The following is a 25,954-nucleotide window of genomic DNA, read 5'->3' as shown; positions in this document are numbered from 1 at the left end:
CGCGTCAGTAAAATGACACAAGCAACATTCAGTTTAGGGACACTCCTGGAGCCTGATGAGATCAGCAACTGATGTATTTGCATTGTGATAAGAAGTCTTACAACACTAGGTTAAAGTCCAACAGGTTTCTTTCGAATCACTAGCTTTTGGAGCGCAGCTCCTTCCTCAGGTGAATCGAAAGAAACCTGTTGGACTTAATCCTGGTGCTGTAAGACTTCTTACTGAGCCCACCCAAGTCCAACACCGGCATCACCATCATGGCTTACATTATGACGACTAATACAAAAACATGCAATTCGTGGCCATGAGGCAGTAGATTCAAATCCCACCAGAGTCGGCTTTTGGGTGTCACCGTGGTTAACACTCAGGGACCCGGGGTCAATTCCAGCCTTGGGTTACAAGGAGCCCTTTGGATTTCGGCGGCAGCGGTGCGCAGGGGCCTTCTGGGAGGTGAGTAGTTAGTTTAAAAGCTCTTACCTTTACAGGAGCAGCCCTTTGGATTTCGGCGGCAGCGGTGCGCAGGGGCCTTCTGGGAGGTGAGTAGTTAGTTTAAAAACCTTACCTTTACAGGAGCAGCCCTTTGGATTTCGGCGGCAGCGGTGCGCAGGGGCCTTCTTGGAGGTGAGTAGTTAGTTTAAAAGCTCTTACCTTTACAGGAGCAGCCCTTTGGATTTCGGCGGCAGCGGTGCGCAGGGGCCTTCTGGGAGGTGAGTAGTTAGTTTAAAAGCTCTTACCTTTACAGGAGCAGCCCTTTGGATTTCGGCGGCAGCGGTGCGCAGGGGCCTTCTGGGAGGTGAGTAGTTAGTTTAAAAACCTTACCTTTACAGGAGCAGCCCTTTGGATTTCGGCGGCAGCGGTGCGCAGGGGCCTTCTGGGAGGTGAGTAGTTAGTTTAAAAGCTCTTACCTTTACAGGAGCAGCCCTTTGGATTTCGGCGGCAGCGGTGCGCAGGGGCCTTCTGGGAGGTGAGTAGTTAGTTTAAAAACCTTACCTTTACAGGAGCAGCCCTTTGGATTTCGGCGGCAGCGGTGCGCAGGGGCCTTCTTGGAGGTGAGTAGTGAGTTTAAAAACCTTACCTTTACAGGAGCAGCCCTTTGGATTTCGGCGGCAGCGGTGAGCAGGGGCCTTCTGGGAGGTGAGTAGTTAGTTTAAAAGCTCTTACCTTTACAGGAGCAGCCCTTTGGTTTTCGGCGGCAGCGGTGCGCAGGGGCCTTCTGGGAGGTGAGTAGTTAGTTTAAAAGCTCTTACCTTTACAGGAGCAGCCCTTTGGATTTCGGCGGCAGCGGTGCGCAGGGGCCTTCTGGGAGGTGAGTAGTTAGTTTAAAAACCTTACCTTTACAGGAGCAGCCCTTTGGATTTCGGCGGCAGCGGTGCGCAGGGGCCTTCTTGGAGGTGAGTAGTGAGTTTAAAAACCTTACCTTTACAGGAGCAGCCCTTTGGATTTCGGCGGCAGCGGTGCGCAGGGGCCTTCTGGGAGGTGAGTAGTTAGTTTAAAAGCTCTTACCTTTACAGGAGCAGCCCTTTGGATTTCGGCGGCAGCGGTGCGCAGGGGCCTTCTGGGAGGTGAGTAGTTAGTTTCAAAGCTCTTACCTTTACAGGAGCAGCCCTTTGGATTTCGGCGGCAGCGGTGCGCAGGGGCCTTCTGGGAGGTGAGTAGTTAGTTTAAAAACCTTACCTTTACAGGAGCAGCCCTTTGGATTTCGGCGGCAGCGGTGCGCAGGGGCCTTCTTGGAGGTGAGTAGTGAGTTTAAAAACCTTACCTTTACAGGAGCAGCCCTTTGGATTTAGGCGGCAGCGGTGCGCAGGGGCCTTCTTGGAGGTGAGTAGTTAGTTTAAAAGCTCTTACCTTTACAGGAGCAGCCCTTTGGATTTCGGCGGCAGCGGTGCGCAGGGGCCTTCTGGGAGGTGAGTTGTTAGTTTAAAAGCTCTTACCGTTACAGGAGCAGCCCTTTGGATTTCGGCGGCAGCGGTGCGCAGGGGCCTTCTTGGAGGTGAGTAGTGAGTTTAAAAGCTCTTATCTTTATAGGAGCAGCCCTTTGGATTTCGGCGGCAGCGGTGCGCAGGGGCCTTCTGGGAGGTGAGTAGTTAGTTTAAAAGCTCTTAACTTTACAGGAGCAGCCCTTTGGATTTCGGCGGCAGCGGTGCGCAGGGGCCTTCTTGGAGGTGAGTAGTGAGTTTAAAAGCTCTTACCTTTACAGGAGCAGCCCTTCGGATTTCGGCGGCAGCGGTGCGCAGGGGCCTTCTGGGAGGTGAGTAGTTAGTTTAAAAGCTCTTACCTTTACAGGAGCAGCCCTTTGGATTTCGGCGGCAGCGGTGCGCAGGGGCCTTCTGGGAGGTGAGTAGTTAGTTTAAAAGCTCTTACCTTTACAGGAGCAGCCCTTTGGATTTCGGCGGCAGCGGTGCGCAGGGGCCTTCTAGGAGGTGAGTAGTTAGTTTAAAAGCTCTTACCTTTACAGGAGCAGCCCTTTGGATTTCGGCGGCAGCGGTGCGCAGGGGCCTTCTTGGAGGTGAGTAGTGAGTTTAAAAGCTCTTACCTTTACAGGAGCAGCCCTTTGGATTTCGGCGGCAGCGGTGCGCAGGGGCCTTCTGGGAGGTGAGTAGTTAGTTTAAAAGCTCTTACCTTTACAGGAGCAGCCCTTTGGATTTCGGCGGCAGCGGTGCGCAGGGGCCTTCTGGGAGGTGAGTAGTTAGTTTAAAAACCTTACCTTTACAGGAGCAGCCCTTTGGATTTCGGCGGCAGCGGTGCGCAGGGGCCTTCTGGGAGGTGAGTAGTTAGTTTAAAAACCTTACCTTTACAGGAGCAGCCCTTTGGATTTCGGCGGCAGCGGTGCGCAGGGGCCTTCTGGGAGGTGAGTAGTTAGTTTAAAAACCTTACCTTTACAGGAGCAGCCCTTTGGATTTCGGCGGCAGCGGTGCGCAGGGGCCTTCTGGGAGGTGAGTAGTTAGTTTAAAAACCTTACCTTTACAGGAGCAGCCCTTTGGATTTCGGCGGCAGCGGTGCGCAGGGGCCTTCTTGGAGGTGAGTAGTGAGTTTAAAAGCTCTTACCTTTACAGGAGCAGCCCTTTGGATTTCGGCTTCAGCGGTGCGCAGGGGCCTTCTGGGAGGTGAGTAGTTAGTTTAAAAGCTCTTACCTTTACAGGAGCAGCCCTTTGGATTTCGGCGGCAGCGGTGCGCAGGGGCCTTCTGGGAGGTGAGTAGTGAGTTTAAAAGCTCTTACCTTTACAGGAGCAGCCCTTTGGATTTCGGCGGCAGCGGTGCGCAGGGGCCTTCTGGGAGGTGTGTAGTTAGTTTAAAAGCTCTTACCTTTACAGGAGCAGCCCTTTGGATTTCGGCGGCAGCGGTGCGCAGGGGCCTTCTGGGAGGTGAGTAGTTAGTTTAAAAACCTTACCTTTACAGGAGCAGCCCTTTGGATTTCGGCGGCAGCGGTGCGCAGGGGCCTTCTGGGAGGTGAGTAGTTAGTTTAAAAGCTCTTACCTTTACAGGAGCAGCCCTTTGGATTTCGGCGGCAGCGGTGCGCAGGGGCCTTCTGGGAGGTGAGTAGTTAGTTTAAAAACCTTACCTTTACAGGAGCAGCCCTTTGGATTTCGGCGGCAGCGGTGCGCAGGGGCCTTCTGGGAGGTGAGTAGTTAGTTTAAAAGCTCTTACCTTTACAGGAGCAGCCCTTTGGATTTCGGCGGCAGCGGTGCGCAGGGGCCGTCTGGGAGGTGAGTAGTTAGTTTAAAAACCTTACCTTTACAGGAGCAGCCCTTTGGATTTCGGCGGCAGCGGTGCGCAGGGGCCTTCTGGGAGGTGAGTAGTTAGTTTAAAAACCTTACCTTTACAGGAGCAGACCTTTGGATTTCGGCGGCAGCGGTGCGCAGGGGCCTTCTGGGAGGTGAGTAGTTAGTTTAAAAACCTTACCTTTACAGGAGCAGCCCTTTGGATTTCGGCGGCAGCGGTGCGCAGGGGCCTTCTGGGAGGTGAGTAGTTAGTTTAAAAACCTTACCTTTACAGGAGCAGCCCTTTGGATTTCGGCGGCAGCGGTGCGCAGGGGCCTTCTGGGAGGTGAGTAGTTAGTTTAAAAACCTTACCTTTACAGGAGCAGCCCTTTGGATTTCGGCGGCAGCGGTGCGCAGGGGCCTTCTGGGAGGTGAGTAGTTAGTTTAAAAACCTTACCTTTACAGGAGCAGCCCTTTGGATTTCGGCGGCAGCGGTGCGCAGGGGCCTTCTGGGAGGTGAGTAGTTAGTTTAAAAACCTTACCTTTACAGGAGCAGCCCTTTGGATTTCGGCGGCAGCGGTGCGCAGGGGCCTTCTGGGAGGTGAGTAGTTAGTTTAAAAACCTTACCTTTACAGGAGCAGCCCTTTGGATTTCGGCGGCAGCGGTGCGCAGGGGCCTTCTTGGAGGTGAGTAGTTAGTTTAAAAGCTCTTACCTTTACAGGAGCAGCCCTTTGGATTTCGGCGGCAGCGGTGCGCAGGGGCCTTCTGGGAGGTGAGTAGTTAGTTTAAAAACCTTACCTTTACAGGAGCAGCCCTTTGGATTTCGGCGGCAGCGGTGCGCAGGGGCCTTCTGGGAGGTGAGTAGTTAGTTTAAAAGCTCTTACCTTTACAGGAGCAGCCCTTTGGATTTCGGCGGCAGCGGTGCGCAGGGGCCTTCTGGGAGGTGAGTAGTTAGTTTAAAAACCTTACCTTTACAGGAGCAGCCCTTTGGATTTCGGCGGCAGCGGTGCGCAGGGGCCTTCTGGGAGGTGAGTAGTTAGTTTAAAAACCTTACCTTTACAGGAGCAGCCCTTTGGATTTCGGCGGCAGCGGTGCGCAGGGGCCTTCTGGGAGGTGAGTAGTTAGTTTAAAAACCTTACCTTTACAGGAGCAGCCCTTTGGATTTCGGCGGCAGCGGTGCGCAGGGGCCTTCTGGGAGGTGAGTAGTTAGTTTAAAAACCTTACCTTTACAGGAGCAGCCCTTTGGATTTCGGCGGCAGCGGTGCGCAGGGGCCTTCTGGGAGGTGAGTAGTTAGTTTAAAAACCTTACCTTTACAGGAGCAGCCCTTTGGATTTCGGCGGCAGCGGTGCGCAGGGGCCTTCTGGGAGGTGAGTAGTTAGTTTAAAAACCTTACCTTTACAGGAGCAGCCCTTTGGATTTCGGCGGCAGCGGTGCGCAGGGGCCTTCTGGGAGGTGAGTAGTTAGTTTAAAAGCTCTTACCTTTACAGGAGCAGCCCTTTGGATTTCGGCGGCAGCGGTGCGCAGGGGCCTTCTGGGAGGTGAGTAGTTAGTTTAAAAACCTTACCTTTACAGGAGCAGCCCTTTGGATTTCGGCGGCAGCGGTGCGCAGGGGCCTTCTTGGAGGTGAGTAGTTAGTTTAAAAGCTCTTACCTTTACAGGAGCAGCCCTTTGGATTTCGGCGGCAGCGGTGCGCAGGGGCCTTCTGGGAGGTGAGCAGTTAGTTTAAAAACCTTACCTTTACAGGAGCAGCCCTTTGGATTTCGGCGGCAGCGGTGCGCAGGGGCCTTCTGGGAGGTGAGTAGTTAGTTTAAAAGCTCTTACCTTTACAGGAGCAGCCCTTTGGATTTCGGCGGCAGCGGTGCGCAGGGGCCTTCTGGGAGGTGAGTAGTTAGTTTAAAAACCTTACCTTTACAGGAGCAGCCCTTTGGATTTCGGCGGCAGCGGTGCGCAGGGGCCTTCTGGGAGGTGAGTAGTTAGTTTAAAAACCTGACCTTAACAGGAGCAGCCCTTTGGATTTCGGCGGCAGCGGTGCGCAGGGGCCTTCTGGGAGGTGAGTAGTTAGTTTAAAAACCTTACCTTTACAGGAGCAGCCCTTTGGATTTCGGCGGCAGCGGTGCGCAGGGGCCTTCTGGGAGGTGAGTAGTTAGTTTAAAAACCTTACATTTACAGGAGCAGCCCTTTGGATTTCGGCGGCAGCGGTGCGCAGGGGCCTTCTGGGAGGTGAGTAGTTAGTTTAAAAACCTTACCTTTACAGGAGCAGCCCTTTGCATTTCGGCGGCAGCGGTGCGCAGGGGCCTTCTGGGAGGTGAGTAGTTAGTTTAAAAACCTTACCTTTACAGGAGCAGCCCTTTGGATTTCGGCGGCAGCGGTGCGCAGGGGCCTTCTGGGAGGTGAGTAGTTAGTTTAAAAGCTCTTACCTTTACAGGAGCAGCCCTTTGGATTTCGGCGGCAGCGGTGCGCAGGGGCCTTCTGGGAGGTGAGTAGTTAGTTTAAAAACCTTACCTTTACAGGAGCAGCCCTTTGGATTTCGGCGGCAGCGGTGCGCAGGGGCCTTCTTGGAGGTGAGTAGTTAGTTTAAAAGCTCTTACCTTTACAGGAGCAGCCCTTTGGATTTCGGCGGCAGCGGTGCGCAGGGGCCTTCTGGGAGGTGAGTAGTTAGTTTAAAAGCTCTTACCTTTACAGGAGCAGCCCTTTGGATTTCGGCGGCAGCGGTGCGCAGGGGCCTTCTGGGAGGTGAGTAGTTAGTTTAAAAACCTTACCTTTACAGGAGCAGCCCTTTGGATTTCGGCGGCAGCGGTGCGCAGGGGCCTTCTGGGAGGTGAGTAGTTAGTTTAAAAACCTTACCTTTACAGGAGCAGCCCTTTGGATTTCGGCGGCAGCGGTGCGCAGGGGCCTTCTGGGAGGTGAGTAGTTAGTTTAAAAGCTCTTACCTTTACAGGAGCAGCCCTTTGGATTTCGGCGGCAGCGGTGCGCAGGGGCCTTCTGGGAGGTGAGTAGTTAGTTTAAAAGCTCTTACCTTTACAGGAGCAGCCCTTTGGATTTCGGCGGCAGCGGTGCGCAGGGGCCTTCTGGGAGGTGAGTAGTTAGTTTAAAAGCTCTTACCTTTACAGGAGCAGCCCTTTGGATTTCGGCGGCAGCGGTGCGCAGGGGCCTTCTGGGAGGTGAGTAGTTAGTTTAAAAACCTTACCTTTACAGGAGCAGCCCTTTGAATTTCGGCGGCAGCGGTGCGCAGGGGCCTTCTGGGGGGTGAGTAGTTAGTTTAAAAGCTCTTACCTTTACAGGAGCAGCCCTTTGGATTTCGGCGGCAGCGGTGCGCAGGGGCCTTCTGGGAGGTGAGTAGTTAGTTTAAAAGCTCTTACCTTTACAGGAGCAGCCCTTTGGATTTCGGCGGCAGCGGTGCTCAGGGGCCTTCTGGGAGGTGAGTAGTTAGTTTAAAAGCTCTTACCTTTACAGGAGCAGCCCTTTGGATTTCGGCGGCAGCGGTGCGCAGGGGCCTTCTGGGAGGTGAGTAGTTAGTTTAAAAACCTTACCTTTACAGGAGCAGCCCTTTGGATTTCGGCGGCAGCGGTGCGCAGGGGCCTTCTGGGAGGTGAGTAGTTAGTTTAAAAACCTTACCTTTACAGGAGCAGCCCTTTGGATTTCGGCGGCAGCGGTGCGCAGGGGCCTTCTGGGAGGTGAGTAGTTAGTTTAAAAGCTCTTACCTTTACAGGAGCAGCCCTTTGGATTTCGGCGGCAGCGGTGCGCAGGGGCCTTCTGGGAGGTGAGTAGTTAGTTTAAAAACCTTACCTTTACAGGAGCAGCCCTTTGGATTTCGGCGGCAGCGGTGCGCAGGGGCCTTCTGGGAGGTGAGTAGTTAGTTTAAAAACCTTACCTTTACAGGAGCAGCCCTTTGGATTTCGGCGGCAGCGGTGCGCAGGGGCCTTCTGGGAGGTGAGTAGTTAGTTTAAAAGCTCTTACCTTTACAGGAGCAGCCCTTTGGATTTCGGCGGCAGCGGTGCGCAGGGGCCTTCTGGGAGGTGAGTAGTTAGTTTAAAAACCTTACCTTTACAGGAGCAGCCCTTTGGATTTCGGCGGCAGCGGTGCGCAGGGGCCTTCTGGGAGGTGAGTAGTTAGTTTAAAAACCTTACCTTTACAGGAGCAGCCCTTTGGATTTCGGCGGCAGCGGTGCGCAGGGGCCTTCTGGGAGGTGAGTAGTTAGTTTAAAAGCTCTTACCTTTACAGGAGCAGCCCTTTGGATTTCGGCGGCAGCGGTGCGCAGGGGCCTTCTGGGAGGTGAGTAGTTAGTTTAAAAACCTTACCTTTACAGGAGCAGCCCTTTGGATTTCGGCGGCAGCGGTGCGCAGGGGCCTTCTGGGAGGTGAGTAGTTAGTTTAAAAACCTTACCTTTACAGGAGCAGCCCTTTGGATTTCGGCGGCAGCGGTGCGCAGGGGCCTTCTGGGAGGTGAGTAGTTAGTTTAAAAGCTCTTACCTTTACAGGAGCAGCCCTTTGGATTTCGGCGGCAGCGGTGCGCAGGGGCCTTCTGGGAGGTGAGTAGTTAGTTTAAAAACCTTACCTTTACAGGAGCAGCCCTTTGGATTTCGGCGGCAGCGGTGCGCAGGGGCCTTCTGGGAGGTGAGTAGTTAGTTTAAAAACCTTACCTTTACAGGAGCAGCCCTTTGGATTTCGGCGGCAGCGGTGCGCAGGGGCCTTCTGGGAGGTGAGTAGTTAGTTTAAAAACCTTACCTTTACAGGAGCAGCCCTTTGGATTTCGGCGGCAGCGGTGCGCAGGGGCCTTCTGGGAGGTGAGTAGTTAGTTTAAAAGCTCTTACCTTTACAGGAGCAGCCCTTTGGATTTCGGCGGCAGCGGTGCGCAGGGGCCTTCTGGGAGGTGAGTAGTTAGTTTAAAAACCTTACCTTTACAGGAGCAGCCCTTTGGATTTCGGCGGCAGCGGTGCGCAGGGGCCTTCTGGGAGGTGAGTAGTTAGTTTAAAAACCTTACCTTTACAGGAGCAGCCCTTTGGATTTCGGCGGCAGCGGTGCGCAGGGGCCTTCTGGGAGGTGAGTAGTTAGTTTAAAAACCTTACCTTTACAGGAGCAGCCCTTTGGATTTCGGCGGCAGCGGTGCGCAGGGGCCTTCTGGGAGGTGAGTAGTTAGTTTAAAAACCTTACCTTTACAGGAGCAGCCCTTTGGATTTCGGCGGCAGCGGTGCGCAGGGGCCTTCTGGGAGGTGAGTAGTTAGTTTAAAAGCTCTTACCTTTACAGGAGCAGCCCTTTGGATTTCGGCGGCAGCGGTGCGCAGGGGCCTTCTGGGAGGTGAGTAGTTAGTTTAAAAACCTTACCTTTACAGGAGCAGCCCTTTGGATTTCGGCGGCAGCGGTGCGCAGGGGCCTTCTGGGAGGTGAGTAGTTAGTTTAAAAACCTTACCTTTACAGGAGCAGCCCTTTGGATTTCGGCGGCAGCGGTGCGCAGGGGCCTTCTGGGAGGTGAGTAGTTAGTTTAAAAACCTTACCTTTACAGGAGCAGCCCTTTGGATTTCGGCGGCAGCGGTGCGCAGGGGCCTTCTGGGAGGTGAGTAGTTAGTTTAAAAACCTTACCTTTACAGGAGCAGCCCTTTGGATTTCGGCGGCAGCGGTGCGCAGGGGCCTTCTGGGAGGTGAGTAGTTAGTTTAAAAACCTTACCTTTACAGGAGCAGCCCTTTGGATTTCGGCGGCAGCGGTGCGCAGGGGCCTTCTGGGAGGTGAGTAGTTAGTTTAAAAGCTCTTACCTTTACAGGAGCAGCCCTTTGGATTTCGGCGGCAGCGGTGCGCAGGGGCCTTCTGGGAGGTGAGTAGTTAGTTTAAAAACCTTACCTTTACAGGAGCAGCCCTTTGGATTTCGGCGGCAGCGGTGCGCAGGGGCCTTCTGGGAGGTGAGTAGTTAGTTTAAAAACCTTACCTTTACAGGAGCAGCCCTTTGGATTTCGGCGGCAGCGGTGCGCAGGGGCCTTCTGGGAGGTGAGTAGTTAGTTTAAAAACCTTACCTTTACAGGAGCAGCCCTTTGGATTTCGGCGGCAGCGGTGCGCAGGGGCCTTCTGGGAGGTGAGTAGTTAGTTTAAAAACCTTACCTTTACAGGAGCAGCCCTTTGGATTTCGGCGGCAGCGGTGCGCAGGGGCCTTCTGGGAGGTGAGTAGTTAGTTTAAAAACCTTACCTTTACAGGAGCAGCCCTTTGGATTTCGGCGGCAGCGGTGCGCAGGGGCCTTCTGGGAGGTGAGTAGTTAGTTTAAAAACCTTACCTTTACAGGAGCAGCCCTTTGGATTTCGGCGGCAGCGGTGCGCAGGGGCCTTCTGGGAGGTGAGTAGTTAGTTTAAAAGCTCTTACCTTTACAGGAGCAGCCCTTTGGATTTCGGCGGCAGCGGTGCGCAGGGGCCTTCTGGGAGGTGAGTAGTTAGTTTAAAAACCTTACCTTTACAGGAGCAGCCCTTTGGATTTCGGCGGCAGCGGTGCGCAGGGGCCTTCTGGGAGGTGAGTAGTTAGTTTAAAAACCTTACCTTTACAGGAGCAGCCCTTTGGATTTCGGCGGCAGCGGTGCGCAGGGGCCTTCTGGGAGGTGAGTAGTTAGTTTAAAAACCTTACCTTTACAGGAGCAGCCCTTTGGATTTCGGCGGCAGCGGTGCGCAGGGGCCTTCTGGGAGGTGAGTAGTTAGTTTAAAAACCTTACCTTTACAGGAGCAGCCCTTTGGATTTCGGCGGCAGCGGTGCGCAGGGGCCTTCTGGGAGGTGAGTAGTTAGTTTAAAAACCTTACCTTTACAGGAGCAGCCCTTTGGATTTCGGCGGCAGCGGTGCGCAGGGGCCTTCTGGGAGGTGAGTAGTTAGTTTAAAAACCTTACCTTTACAGGAGCAGCCCTTTGGATTTCGGCGGCAGCGGTGCGCAGGGGCCTTCTGGGAGGTGAGTAGTTAGTTTAAAAGCTCTTACCTTTACAGGAGCAGCCCTTTGGATTTCGGCGGCAGCGGTGCGCAGGGGCCTTCTGGGAGGTGAGTAGTTAGTTTAAAAACCTTACCTTTACAGGAGCAGCCCTTTGGATTTCGGCGGCAGCGGTGCGCAGGGGCCTTCTGGGAGGTGAGTAGTTAGTTTAAAAACCTTACCTTTACAGGAGCAGCCCTTTGGATTTCGGCGGCAGCGGTGCGCAGGGGCCTTCTGGGAGGTGAGTAGTTAGTTTAAAAACCTTACCTTTACAGGAGCAGCCCTTTGGATTTCGGCGGCAGCGGTGCGCAGGGGCCTTCTGGGAGGTGAGTAGTTAGTTTAAAAACCTTACCTTTACAGGAGCAGCCCTTTGGATTTCGGCGGGAACCGGAAGTTCGACCTCTGGCAAGCCCCCCCCCCCCCCCCAATAAATTCTGGTGGAGAGAAAACCCGAGACACTACACGTGTAGTGTCTCCCACCCACCCTCCTCCTCTAACCTAATAATAAGACCCATTGGTGTAAGGTAAGTGTCATATTATATTATTATATTATTAGCATTGTGCAGGTCAAGGATAGGAGGTGGAGGAGCAGTCTCTGTCAGCGAGAGAACCTGAGAACATCTCAGAAGGTAAGCAAGTGATTTTTACTTTTATACCTTTTTTTCAAATTGTGTGTGTCGGGGGGAAACTGAAGTGACATCACAGAAAAGCTGTGACCTGAGTGGCTGGTTGGGATTCTAACCTAAATTTTTTTGAGTATTTGGGAACTAATTAAACATAATAACTTAATTATAATTTAGAGGATATCTAAGCCAGGGATCGGAGAATATTATAGTTAGCTATCGCATTTCTATTAGAAATCTAGTGCTAGGAAACAGATAGTTGACAGTAACTTTGTAATTTAAAAAAAAAAAGTATTTATATAAAAAAAAAGACACATTTTAATTTTAATTAATTGACGCAATGTCAGTTAGAGGGGTGGTGTGCTCTGACTGAGATGTGGCAGGTCCGGGAGGCTTCCAGCGTCCCGGATGGCTTCATCTGCAGAAAGTGCACCCAACTGCAGCTCCTCACAGACCGCATGGTTCGGTTGGAGCAGCAATTGGATGCACTTAGGAACATGCAGGTGGCGGAAAGCGTCATAGATCGCAGTTATCTAAGTGTGGTCACACCCAAGGTGCAGGCAGAGAAATGGGTGACCACCAGAAAGGGCAGGCAGTCAGTGCAGGAATCCCCTGTGGTTGTCCCCCTCTCGAACAGATATACCCCTTTGGATACTGTCGGGGGGGATAGCCTCTCATGGGAAAACAGCAGCAGCCAGAGCAGTGGCACCACGGCTGGCTCTGATGTTCAGGAGGGAGGGTCAAAGCGCAGAAGAGTAATAGTTATAGGGGACTCTATAGTCAGGGGAACAGATAGGCGCTTCTGTGGACGTGAAAGAGACTCCAGGATGGTATGTTGCCTCCCTGGTGCCAGGGTCCAGGATGTCTCCGAACGGGTAGAGGGAATCCTGAAGGGGGAGGGCAAACAGGTAGAGGTCGTTGTACATATTGGTACTAACGACATAGGCAGGAAGGGGCATGAGGTCCTGCAGCAGGCGTTCAGGGAGCTAGGCAGAAAGTTAAAAGACAGGACCTCGAGGGTTGTAATCTCGGGATTACTCCCTGTGCCACGTGCCAGTGAGGCTAGAAATAGGAAGATAGAGCAGACAAACACGTGGCTAAACAGCTGGTGTAGGAGGGAGGGTTTCTGTTATCTGGACCACTGGGAGCTCTTCCGTGGCAGGTGTGACCTGTATAAGATGGACGGGTTGCATCTAAACCGGAGAGGCATAAATATCCTGGCCGCGAGATTTGCTAGTGTCACACGGGAGGGTTTAAACTAGTATGGCAGGGGGGTGGGCACGGGAGCAATAGGTCAGAAGGTGAGAGGGTTGAGGGAGAACTAGGGAATAGGGACAGTGTGGCTCTGAGGCAGAGCAGACGGGGAGAAGTTGCTGAACACAGCGGGTCTGGTGGCCTGAAGTGCATATGTTTTAATGCAAGGAGCATTACGGGTAAGGCAGATGAACTTAGAGCTTGGATTACTACTTGGAACTATGATGTTGTTGCCATTACAGAGACCTGGTTGAGGGAAGGGCAGGATTGGCAGCTAAACGTTCCAGGATTTAGATGTTTCAGGCGGGATAGAGGGGGATGTAAAAGGGGAGGCGGAGTTGCGCTACTTGTTCAGGAGAGTATCACAGCTATACAGCGAGAGGACACCTCAGAGGGCAGTGAGGCTATATGGGTAGAGATCAGGAATAAGAAGGGTGCAGTCACAATGTTGGGGGTATACTACAGGCCTCCCAACAGCCAGCGGGAGATAGAGGACCAGATAGGTAGACAGATTTTGGAAAAGAGTAAAAACAACAGGGTTGTGGTGATGGGAGACTTCAACTTCCCCAATATTGACTGGGACTCACTTAGTGCCAGGGGCTTAGACGGGGCAGAGTTTGTAAGGAGCATCCAGGAGGGCTTCTTAAAACAATATGTAAACAGTCCAACTAGGGAAGAGGCGGTACTGGACCTGGTATTGGGGAATGAGCCCGGCCAGGTGGTAGATGTTTCAGTAGGGGAGCATTTCGGTAACAGTGACCACAATTCAGTAAGTTTTAAAGTACTGGTGGACAAGGATAAGAGTGGTCCGAGGATGAATGTGCTAAATTGGGGGAAGGCTAATTATAACAATATTAGGCGGGAACTGAAGAACATAGATTGGGGGCGGATGTTTGAGGGCAAATCAACATCTGACATGTGGGAGGCTTTCAAGTGTCAGTTGATAGGAATACAGGACAGGCATGTTCCTGTGAGGAAGAAAGATAAATACGGCAATTTTCGGGAACCTTGGATGACGAATGATATTGTAGGCCTCGTCAAAAAGAAAAAGGAGGCATTTGTCAGGGCTAAAAGGCTGGGAACAGACGAAGCCTGTGTGGCATATAAGGAAAGTAGGAAGGAACTTAAGCAGGGAGTCAGGAGGGCTAGAAGGGGTCATGAAAAGTCATTGGCAAATAGGGTTAAGGAAAATCCCAAGGCTTTTTACACTTACATAAAAAGCAAGAGGGTAGCCAGGGAAAGGGTTGGCCCACTGAAGGATAGGCAAGGGAATCTATGTGTGGAGCCAGAGGAAATGGGCGAGGTACTAAATGAATACTTTGCATCAGTATTCACCAAAGAGAAGGAATTGGTAGATGTTGAGTCTGGAGAAGGGGGTGTAGATAGCCTGGGTCACATTGTAATCCAAAAAGACGAGGTGTTGGGTGTCTTAAAAAATATTAAGGGAGATAAGTCCCCAGGGCCGGATGGGATCTACCCCAGAATACTGAAGGAGGCTGGAGAGGAAATTGCTGAGGCCTTGACAGAAATCTTTGGATCCTCGCTGTCTTCAGGGGATGTCCCGGAGGACTGGAGAATAGCCAATGTTGTTCCTCTGTTTAAGAAGGGTAGCAAGGATAATCCCGGGAACTACAGGCCGGTGAGCCTTACTTCAGTGGTAGGGAAATTACTGGAGAGAATTCTTCGAGACAGGATCTACTCCCATTTGGAAGCAAATGGACGTATTAGTGAGAGGCAGCACGGTTTTGTGAAGGGGAGGTCGTGTCTCACTAACTTGATAGAGTTTTTCGAGGAGGTCACTAAGATGATTGATGCAGGTAGGGCAGTAGATGTTGTCTATATGGACTTCAGTAAGGCCTTTGACAAGGTCCCTCATGGTACACTAGTACAAAAGGTGAAGTCACACGGGATCAGGGGTGAACTGGCAAGGTGGATACAGAACTGGCTAGGCCATAGAAGGCAGAGGGTAGCAATGGAGGGATGCTTTTCTAATTGGAGGGCTGTGACCAGTGGTGTTCCACAGGGATCAGTGCTGGGACCTTTGCTCTTTGTAGTATATATAAATGATTTGGAGGAAAATGTAACTGGTCTGATTAGTAAGTTTGCAGACGACACAAAGGTTGGTGGAATTGCGGATAGCGATGAGGACTGTCTGAGGATACAGCAGGATTTAGATTGTCTGGAGACTTGGGCGGAGAGATGGCAGATGGAGTTTAACCTGGACAAATGTGAGGTAATGCATTTTGGAAGGGCTAATGCAGGTAGGGAATATACAGTGAATGGTAGAACCCTCAAGAGTATTGAAAGTCAAAGAGATCTAGGAGTACAGGTCCACAGATCACTGAAAGGGGCTACACAGGTGGAGAAGGTAGTCAAGAAGGCATACGGCATGCTTGCCTTCATTGGCCGGGGCATTGAGTATAAGAATTGGCAAGTCATGTTGCAGCTGTATAGAACCTTAGTTAGGCCACACTTGGAGTATAGTGTTCAATTCTGGTCGCCACACTACCAGAAGGATGTGGAGGCTTTAGAGAGGGTGCAGAAGAGATTTACCAGAATGTTGCCTGGTATGGAGGGCATAAGCTATGAGGAGCGATTGAATAAACTCGGTTTGTTCTCACTGGAACGAAGGAGGTTGAGGGGCGACCTGATAGAGGTCTACAAAATTATGAGGGGCATAGACAGAGTGGATAGTCAGAGGCTTTTCCCCAGGGTAGAGTGGTCAATTACTAGGGGGCATAGGTTTAAGGTGAGAGGGGCAAAGTTTAGAGTAGATGTACGAGGCAAGTTTTTTACGCAGAGGGTAGTGGGTGCCTGGAACTCACTACCGGAGGAGGTAGTGGAGGCAGGGACGATAGGGACATTTAAGGGGCATCTTGACAAATATATGAATAGGATGGGAATAGAAGGATACGGACCCAGGAAGGGTAGAAGATTGTAGCTTAGTCGGGCAGTAAGGTCGGCACGGGCTTGGAGGGCCGAAGGGCCTGTTCCTGTGCTGTACATTTCTTTGTTCTTTGTACAGTCTTGCACGTTCTTCCCGTGTCTGCGTGAGTTTCCTCCACTGTCCAAAGATGTCCAGTTTAGGTGGATTGGCCATGTTAAATTAGCCCTTAGAGTCCAAACGTTTACGTGGGTATGGGCCGTAGGTTGGGTGCTCCTTCGGATGATCAGTGCAGACTCGATGGGCCGAATGTCCTCCTTCTGCACAAGAAGTATTCTATGATTGCTTAAACAGGGTGAAGATGGCAGCCTCAGGACACAGAGACAAGGTAAGCTCTCAGGCCAGAGTAAGAGCCCTATGTAATGATTCCTAACATTGGAAATAAACTGCATAAATACATTTATTGTGCACTGGTGCCATCTCCTGGCTGAACGGGAGGCGTTCGGCAAAGACACTTTCATTCATGAGCATTTTAAATTTGGACACTCCTCAAATTCAATAAACAAAATAAGCTTCATTTGTGCGCTTCTTTCTTAAAATCCACCTTCATTCTTTTTCAGTACAAATGTTTTTTGAACACATGAGTTCTCAGTTAGAAACAATAGTAAACAGCTGGGTTATCCGGGCCAGAAAAATGAGACAAGTACATTTCAGTTTACAAACTGTGTTATGGACACACCTGGTACCTGGTGAAATTAGCACCTAAGTTACTTACAAAATGATGACTAATTCATAAAAGTGATGGTTACAAAGCAGGTTACAAACGGCAGCATCGGGACACAAGGACAAGTTGAGGTCTCAGGCCGGAGTAAGAGTCCTATGTAATGGTACCGTACGGCCTCCCTGAACAGGCGCCGGAATGTGGCTTTTCACAGTAAGTTCATTGAAGCCTACTTGTGACAATAAGCGATTGTTATTACACACAGAACATCAGAAATAAATTGCATAAATAAATGTATTGTGGACTGGTGCCATCTCCTGGATGGTTCCTGACACTTTCAGGAACATTTTTAAATTGGAGTGAAATAGCATAAACATTGTAAGAATGATTAAAAACAGTCTCTCAAGCAAATGCAAAGTGAAGATAAACAATAGTTGGGCCATGGTAAGTCGGCAGTGACGGTATATGGGGAGAATTGCTGCCTTCCCGGCTGTTAACCAGCCTTCAATTTGTTGCGCTGCTTTATTTAGAACTTTCAGTTCGGCTGGTCAGTTTCACAATGAGAGACATTAAAAATTCTGACATATGATGAATTCTGGCAAAAGATGTGACAAAAATAAATTTCACATTGCTTTGTGATCAGACATTTTCACAATTCTGGTTCCTGATGAAGTTAATATGAACGTTACTGAGGTGATGATCTTGTCCTGACAAATAAGAAAATTCAGAGCGAAAGCAGAATAAGAAAAACAGCTTCAGGGCACAAGAAGATTCTAATGTAATGACATTTCATCAGAATACATTGAATGATGACACAGAACTGCATTTTTCGAACAAATGGCTCCAACATGGCCGTTATTTCGCTGCGAGTAGGGTTCGAACCTACGCGGAGGAAATCTATTGGATTTCGAGTCCAACGCCTTAACCACTCGGCCATCGCAGCTGACAGCTATACAGCCAATTCGTTCTATAGAAAGCATTGTAAAATCAGACACGCGGGATTGCAGTAATGCGATGAACGGTGTCCCAGTCTTTCTTTGAGTAGGGATTGAAACTGCGTGGGGAAAAAACCATTAGATGAACCTTCACAGTATTGAGAATGTTAAGAAGAACGAACTGTTTTGATAACAGGAACACAAGATTATGTCGCTGGACTGGGAATCCAGAGGCCTGAACTCACCTTTCGTGACAAGATTTGATAAATCTGGAATTGAAATTTCGTCTCAGTAATGGCGCAGAAAGGTTCTGCTTCAGACGGACCATGTTTCCACAACTGGGAACACATTTACACAACAGGGAATGATTAGTACAACCACACTGAAGATCTGTCACCGGCAGAGTCACGGTTCCAACAGAGAGAACAGTTACACAGCAGAGAGCTCAGTTACACAGCAGAGAGCACAATTACACAGCAGAGAGATCAGTTACACAGCAGTGTACAGTTACACAGCAGAGAGCTCAGTTACACAGCGGACAGCAGAGAGCACAGTTACACAGCAGAGAGCACAGTTACACAGCAGAGAGGTCAGTTACACAGCAGAGAGGTCAGTTACACAGCAGAGAGCTCAGTTACACAGCAGAGAGGTCAGTTACACAGCAGAGAGCTCAGTTACACAGCAGTGTACAGTTACACAGCAGAGAGCTCAGTTACACAGCAGAGAGCTCAGTTACACAGCAGAGAGCTCAGTTACACAGCAGAGAGGTCAGTTACATAGCAGAGAGCTCAGTTACATAACACAGAGCACAGTTACACAGCAGAGAGCTCAGTTACACAGCAGAGAGGTCAGTTACACAGCAGAGAGCACAGTTACACAGCAGAGAGCTCAGTTACACAGCAGAGAGCTCAGTTACACAGCAGAGAGGTCAGTTACACAGCCGAGAGCCCAGTTACACAACAGAGAGCTCAGTTACACAGCAGAGAGCACAGTTACACAGCAGAGAGCACGGTTACACAGCAGAGAGCTCAGTTACACAGCAGAGAGGTCAGTTACACAGCAGAGAGCTCAGTTACACAGCAGAGAGCACAGTTACACAGCAGAGAGCCCAGTTACACAGCAGAGAGCCCAGTTACACAGCAGAGAGCTCAGTTACACCGCAGAGAGCTCAGTTACACAGCAGAGAGGTCAGTTACACAGCAGAGAGCACAGTTACACAGCAGAGAGCACAGTTACACAGCAGAGAGCTCAGTTAAACAGCAGAGAGCACAGTTACACAGCAGAGAGCACAGTTACACAGCAGAGAGGTCAGTTACACAGCAGAGAGCACGGTTACACAGCAGAGAGCACGGTTACACAGCAGAGAGCTCAGTTACACAGCAGAGAGCACAGTTACACAGCAGGGTATACATTTACAAACAGCCTCTCTGTGTGCAGCAGAAAACACATTTTCCGAAAAAAACAGTTTCACCATCTCGGCACCTTTTCTGTGTGGCATTGTGTGTGTGTCCTGATGGTCTCTACCTGCATTTCTGTGTGTCTTTCTCTGTCTGTCACAGCCGTGATGATGTTACGGATTAATCTCACTTTTCCCAAACGGTAATTGTGATTGACAGATACAGAAAGATTTTCACACTGACATTCAGTACCAATGTCTGATAGAGACTGAAACCCACCCTCACATACAGTACCAGACATTGACACATAATGAAGGAATCTTGCTCTCACAACCTGTTCCAGAGACTGAGGTGCAGTGTTCCCTCCACTCGCGAATACTACCTGTGATTTACAGATACAGAACAAATCTCAGTCAGGTGAGTAGCAGAGTTTGATGGGTACGACATGTATTCCACAATCGCCTTCTCTGCGCCAGATAATCAGATGCAATCGACATGCGGTGTCTGTGTTGTTTTAACAAGAGTTTTACACAAGAACCGGAACACATTTACACAATATCAGGGTATAAGACGGAGGAGCAGAAGTAGACCATTCAGCCTATCGAATGTGCTCTGTATTTCAATGAGATCATGCTTGATCTGATATATGACGTGTTATGACCTCATACGGTGGCACGTTGTCACAGTGGCTACCTCACAGCGCCCGCGATCCGGATTCAATTCCAGCCTTTGGTCACTGACTGTGTGGAGTTTGCACTTTTTCTCTGTGTCTATGGGTTTCCTCCGGGTGCTGCGATTTCCTCGCACGTCCAAATGTGTGTGGGTTAGGTGGAATGCCCATGCTAAATTGCCCCTTTGTGTTTATAAAGTTGGGTAGTGCGTTACAGGGATGTGGTTGGGGCATAGGGAATCTTTCAGAGTTCGGTGCAGAGCCGATGGGCCGAATGGACACCTTTTACATTTTAATGATTTCATGATAATCCTCGTGCCCACTTTCCCGGCTTTTCATCTCTAGATTTCATGATTAACCTTTAAAACCAATACTCCAACCAAGCCTCAGGTACCAGTAACTCCTCAATGGGCGTTAATCTTCCGGCTGCCAATCATTTGATTAGTCTGAGGGAAGTCACATCCTGGAAACATCATACATTGATCCAGTTCCAAAATAAATTAAGGTGCTTTAGTGCCTGATAACCATAGGCTGCTTTCCCCGTTGACGGTGAGATCTGACTGATGGTGATTTAACCTGAGGATCACGATACCTCAGGCGAGTGGCAAGGCTGTGAAGGCGGGGTTTTCCTGATTCAGTTCTATTGTAACCGTGTGATCTGAATCTAATTAACCTGGTTCTCACTCTGATAATATTGTCTCACGCTGAGGCAAACCTCACCGATTGGATAGACGAGTGATCGTTCTTCAGTCTTGTCATGGACGAATCCGAGCTCACTGGGCTAAATCGCTGGCTTTTAAGGCAGGCCAGCAGCACGGTTCAATTCCCGTGCCAGCCTCCCCGAACAGGCGCCGGAATGTGGCGACTAAGGGATTTTCACAGTAACTTCATTGAAGCCTACTCGTGACAATAAGCGATTTTCATTTTTCATTTCATATGAAGGCACTTTCTGGACAGTTTACCTTTCAACCAGGAATAGTCTCATCGTACCACAATAATTTATCATTAATCTGTTCCAAGTATACTTTCACGACTCGCTGAAAGAATATAATCCCTATTTCCTGGGGAATGAAGCCAGGCAGGTGTAGAAACCTGCAACTGAATGATCAGAAAATGTCCATCGTGAAATGTGTGTTCCGATGATCGACGGATTCCTCGGTGAAGCCGGGAGCGTTTGTTTTTGCTGTCAAATGATGGTTCATTCCAGTCTTTCAGCGGGGGGCTTTCACACTGTGTGGAAATATCTTGGACATGATATTGAAGTGTTTCACATCAGTCCATTCATAAAAGTCCCTGAATGTGATGGGAATTCATTTTACTGAAAAAAACTGCATTCCCAACATTGAACACGGGGCTGAAGACAAAGAGGCGGATATTGTCCATCAGTTCATGAATGCAAAACGAATTAAGACGTTTCGACGCATGCATTTGTGGGTTGAGGTGGCCGAGTGGTGAAGGCGATGTACTGCTAGTCCATTGCGCTCTGTAACGGCGTTCGAATCCCATCCTCGTCGATTTTTCATATGTTGTTTTCTCGGAAGTGGGACTCATGTTTCGATGATGGATCTGCAATCACTGACGTGCAAATCTATTCCAAGTTGTGAGGCCGGATTGCATCGAGCTGTGTTGGAAAAGCGAGAATTCAAAATTCAGTCTTGTTCTGATTGAATGAATTGATCGGGTCGTGAGAGAGGAACCACTTTGATTTGGCTTACTGTCACATGTGCTGAAGTACAGTGAAAAGTATTTTTCTGCTACCAAGGAACATACACATTACATACAGAGTGGGCAAAAAAAGAATAATCGCACAGTGCATTGCCAAATGGTACATCGACAAACAGTGATTGGTCACAGTGCGGAACAAGTGGACAAACAAAGTAAATCCATGAGCAAGAGCAGCATAGGGCGTCGTGAGTAGTGTTCTTACAGGGAACAGATCAGTCCGAGGGAGAGTTGTTGAGGAGCCTAGTAGCTGTGGGGAAGAAGCTGTTCCTATGTCTGGATGTGCGGGTCTTCAGACTTCAGTTACTTCTGGCTGATGAAATCGTCTGTAAAAAGTCAGAACCTGGGTGGGAGGGTTTCTGATAATGTTGTCTGCTGTCCTGCGGCAGCGGGAGCTGTAGGCAGAATCACTGTGCGGGTGGCATGCTTGTGTGATGGGTTGGGCTGAGTTCACCACATTGCAGTTTCTTGCGAAGTTGGACCGAGCAGTTGCCATACCAAGCTATGATGCAGCCCGATAGGATGCTCTCTATGGCGCATCTTTAGAAGTTTGTGAGAGTCGAAGCAGACATGACGAATTTCTTGTCCTTCCTTAGGAGGTAGAAACGATGTTGGGCTTTCTAGATTGTTGCATCAACGTGAGTGGACCAGGACAGACTGTTGGTGATGGCGACCCCCAGAGATTTAAAGCTATCGACCATCTCCACTTCGCACCCATTGATGTAGACGGGTGTGTGTGTTGTGCAACGCTTCATGGCGTCGATGATCAGTTCCTTGGTCTTTCCGATATTTATAAACAGGCTGTTTTAGGTACTGTTATGAGCGAGGCGTTTTCCGAACCCCAAAATGTATCAGAGAGTTCAACCAATCTCTCCCTTTAATGGATTTGCTGCTTTTCCTAGCACATGGCTTTTTCCCTAGATATGGGATTACAATTATGGGCACGTGGGTTTTTAAACACGAAACACTGTTTATTCCATGAATTCAACTGAAGATCTTAAATAAACATTGGATCTCTTACTTCAAAGATAACTCAGAAAATATTGCAACAGTAAATAATTCCTTAAACTGTTCCTTCAAACTTCCAAGAGACTTAACATCTTGAAACAGAATCACATCCGGTTAAAGGCTTTACAATTATCAGTTTAAATCACCCAAATGATCCAGAGATTGTCTTTTATATCAGAGATCCAGCTCCCTGCTAACACAGGCACTCCCAAGCTCTTTTCAAACTTGCAGCTCTCTGGAAACACACAGACACACACAAGCTGCTTTTTAAACTGAAACAAAAATTTGAAAAATGGCTGACCTAAAGCCCAGCTCCACCCACTCTCTGGCATTACTGTTTTCTTAAAGGGACATCGCTCAAACATCCATGTCTTAAAGGAACTCTTCCATGATACCTCCACCCAAGCAAAAAAAAACCTTCAACTTCAAGATGGTTTCATTTTTCACTTTTGCACCATTCACTAAGAAATATACACAGTAAATATACACTTTCGTTTAAAAAAAATAACAACACATGCAAACAGGTATAAGAATATAGTCCATTTGTCTTTGTTCTTCTTCCTCCGACCGAAATCCTTCTAGATTGACAGTCTCTTTGAACAAAATCTCTGCACGATCCATCCATTCCTCTACTCCTCGGCATTTCTCTTTAGAATCAGACACTTTAGTTCAATCTGACCACAGAGTCCCTTGCAATTCTCCAATACAGGAACATTGGTGATCACAGCTTTCAGGCAGTCAAATGCCTGTTGAAAGTCCGCAGTCCATTGAATATTTTTACGTTTCTTCTGCAATTCCATCAGTGGAGTAATCACGCCACAAAACGTTTGCACTAAAGTTCGATTAAATCCACTCATTCTAAGAAATCGCATTATTTCCCTTCCTCTTGAGGGTATCAGAAACTCCTCAAGGAAAGTGATTCGGGCTCCTGCAAATTCACTTTCGGCTAGTTTCATTACCAACCCCGCCACCTGAAGTCGATCGAAGAACTCCATACGATGTTTTAAATGTTCTTTCCATATCTGGAAGTTGGAAATAAAAGCAGATTGTTCCACTTTCTCAATGCAATCATTCAAACGTGGGATAGGATAAGAGTCAGTTCTTGTAACTGCATTCACCTTTCTATAGTCCACATACAACCGTTGGGTACCGTCTGGTTTAGGTACCATCAATATGGGTGAGCTCCATTGGCTGCGACCCACTTCAATTATGCCATTTTTAAGCATACTCTCAATCTCTTTGTTAACCTGTGCCAATTTTAACGGATGAAGTCTATATGGATGTTGTTTGATAGGAACAGCATTTCCTACATCTACATCATGTATAGCCATTTTAATACTACCCAATTTATCACTACAAACTTGCCCATGTGATTTCAATAACTCTTTCTGGTCAGTTCGTTTTTCCTCTGGAAGGTAACTTAACAATTCATACCAATTTTTAAGAACATCCTCATTTTCCAATTTAATTTGAGGTATGTGAAGTTCACAGTCATCTGGATTTGGTTCGTCACTTTGAGTTAGAATCATTAAAATCTCATTTTTCTCTCCTTCCCTTTCAAAGTACCTTTTAAGCATATTCACATGACACACTCGGTGAGTCTTCCTTCTATCTGGTGCTTTTACCACTTAATTCACCTCATTTAATTTCCTTTCAATCTGATACGGCCCACAAAACATAGCTTTTAAAGGCTCCCCTGCCACTGGTAACAACTTTATCCCCACTGGCAAAACTACGAACTTTGGATTTCTTGTCCGCTACCCGTTTCATTCCATTTTGTGCAACTTTCAAATGTTGTCTAGCCAATTCACCTGCTCTATTTAATCGTTTCCTAAAATTTGACACGTAATCCAATAGTGTAACTTCCGATTTCGCACCCACCAATTTTTCCTTAATCAATTTAAGCGGTCCTCTTACCTCATGACCAAAAACTAGTTCAAAAGGACTAAATTTGGTAGACTCATTAGGTGCATCCCTAATTGCAAACAATACGAATGGGATTCATTTATCCCAATCCTCTGGATAATCTTGACAGTACGGCCTCAACATTGGCGTTAATGTCTGTTGCAACCTTTCTGACGCTCTCTGCGATTCTGGATGGGACGCAGTTGATTTAAATTGCTTTATTCCTAAGCTATCCATAACTTCTTTGAATAACTTTGAAGTAAAATTAGTTCCTTGATCGGATTGAATTTCTGGTGGTAATCTATATCTAGTAAAGAATTGAAGTAACTCCTCCACAATCCTTTTAGCTGTAATATTACGTACTGGAATGGCCTCTGGAAACCTAGTAGACACATCCATTACAGTCAAAAGATATTGATTCCCACTTTTTGTTTTAGGAAGAGGTCCTAGACAATGGATTAGGATCCTTGTAAAAGGTTCCTTAAATGCTGGAATGGGTATTAAGGGCGCTGGTTTTGTCACTGCTTGAGAGTTCCCTATCACTTGACATGTGCGACATGATTTACAAAATGTAACTACATCTTAATGTAGTCCAGGCCAATAAAAAAATTCTGTATTTTAGCTGGTGTTTTCCCTATTCCCAAATGACCTCCCACTGGTACCTCATGTGCAACTCGCAACACCTCCTTTCTATACCCTACCGGCAATACTACTTGATGATCTTCTGCCCACTTTTCAGCTGCCTGCATATGTACAGGTCTCCATTTTCTCACCAGGACATCATTTTTACGGTAATAACACACTGGTATACTCTCAGATTCCTCTTCTGTATCTGATTTCTGATATATCCGTTTTATTTCTACATCATTCTGTTATAACTCCGCCAATTTTCCTGAACTAAAAATATCCGCCTCATCCTCCACCTGTTCCTGTTCTTTTCCAACCATCTGATCAAACATTGTTGGTGATAATTGCACTTCAACTTCATCTTTACTCTTTGATTTCTCCTCTTGCCTTAACCTGTAACTTTGCGACCTTGTTACTACAAAATCCGGACAAATCCCAGGATATTCGTCCTTCAACACTTCAGTTGACTGATTTTCCACTGTCTTATCAACCACAGTAGGCATCACTCCCACCTGCGATGCAGCTACATCATTACCCAAGATAAACTGTATTCCTGGACAAGATAGTTTATCTATTACTCCTACTACCTCTTCAACATTCTTCACTGGACTTTCCAACCTCACCTTATACAAGGGAACGCGACTCCTTTCATCCTGAATTCCACATATCACCACCTTTTCTGGCAACATTCTTCCCAAACTACGTAATTCCTCATCTCTTACCATTAAAGATTGACTAGCCACTGTATCTCTTAACATTGTGACTTCTTCACCTGCTCCTCTTGATACACATAAGTAAATTTTACCCACACAAGTAAATGCTTTAAATACATCTGGCACCTTCTTAACAATTGCTTCTTGAACAGGCTGTACAATTGTTTGCAGCTCCTTCGCGTCCCTTGGGATTTCCTTTACCACTCTTACAAACCCCACCGTCTTATCCTGTTTTACCACATCACCCTTCTCAATGCTTGTCTTCAACCACCAACACTGTGACTTTACATGGCCTAGTTTATTACAGTGAAAACATTTGAAACTTTTCATTTATTTTCCACCCTCCTGGATATCTTTTTCAATCAGAGGTACACTCCCTTTATTGTCTCCCATCATATCACCTTTACCTTTACCACTTGAGTATTTCTCATGTCCCCAGTTTCTATCCCTCATCGGCTGAAACTGATGTCGGAAAACAATCTTTGAATTATGAACTAATTCATAATCATCTGCCATTTCTGCTACTAATCTCGCAGTTTTAACCCCCTGTTCTTCCACATGAGATACAGTTTTAGTGTGAGTCATCCCAAAGTCTGTATAAAAGTCAGATAGAAAGCGCACATTAGTAAGCATTACGCAGGTGAAGGAGACACAGCCTGAGTGAGAGAGATACAGACCGAGTGAGAATTTGGTAATTTGGTGCAGTGAGGTAACCAGGAAAGGTAAGTGGTTCATCTAATTTTGCTGTTTTTCAGTTAAAAGTGCAGTGTAGATTAGTGTCTGATTGGCTGAAGCTGCCCCCACCCTAATTGCTGAGAGGCAGTTATCTGGCAGTCACCTGAGGCCTGTTGAGGGGCACAAAGGTACAC

The 25,954-nt window shown here is 48.4% G+C and overlaps 1 non-coding gene across 1 annotated transcript; it reads right to left on the bottom strand.

Moving 5' to 3' along the window:
* Window positions 1–16,969: 16,969 nt before the first annotated feature.
* On the bottom strand, window positions 16,970–17,051 carry trnas-cga (transfer RNA serine (anticodon CGA)). Its single transcript has one exon. It is a non-coding gene; the product is annotated as a tRNA-Ser (tRNA).
* Window positions 17,052–25,954: the final 8,903 nt, after the last annotated feature.

Source organism: Scyliorhinus torazame, chromosome 24 (genome assembly GCF_047496885.1).
Source record: "Scyliorhinus torazame isolate Kashiwa2021f chromosome 24, sScyTor2.1, whole genome shotgun sequence".
Classification (NCBI taxonomy): domain Eukaryota; kingdom Metazoa; phylum Chordata; class Chondrichthyes; order Carcharhiniformes; family Scyliorhinidae; genus Scyliorhinus; species Scyliorhinus torazame.
The sequence above is the reverse complement of the archived record's forward strand: the minus strand, read 5'-3'. Positions and strand labels throughout refer to the sequence as shown.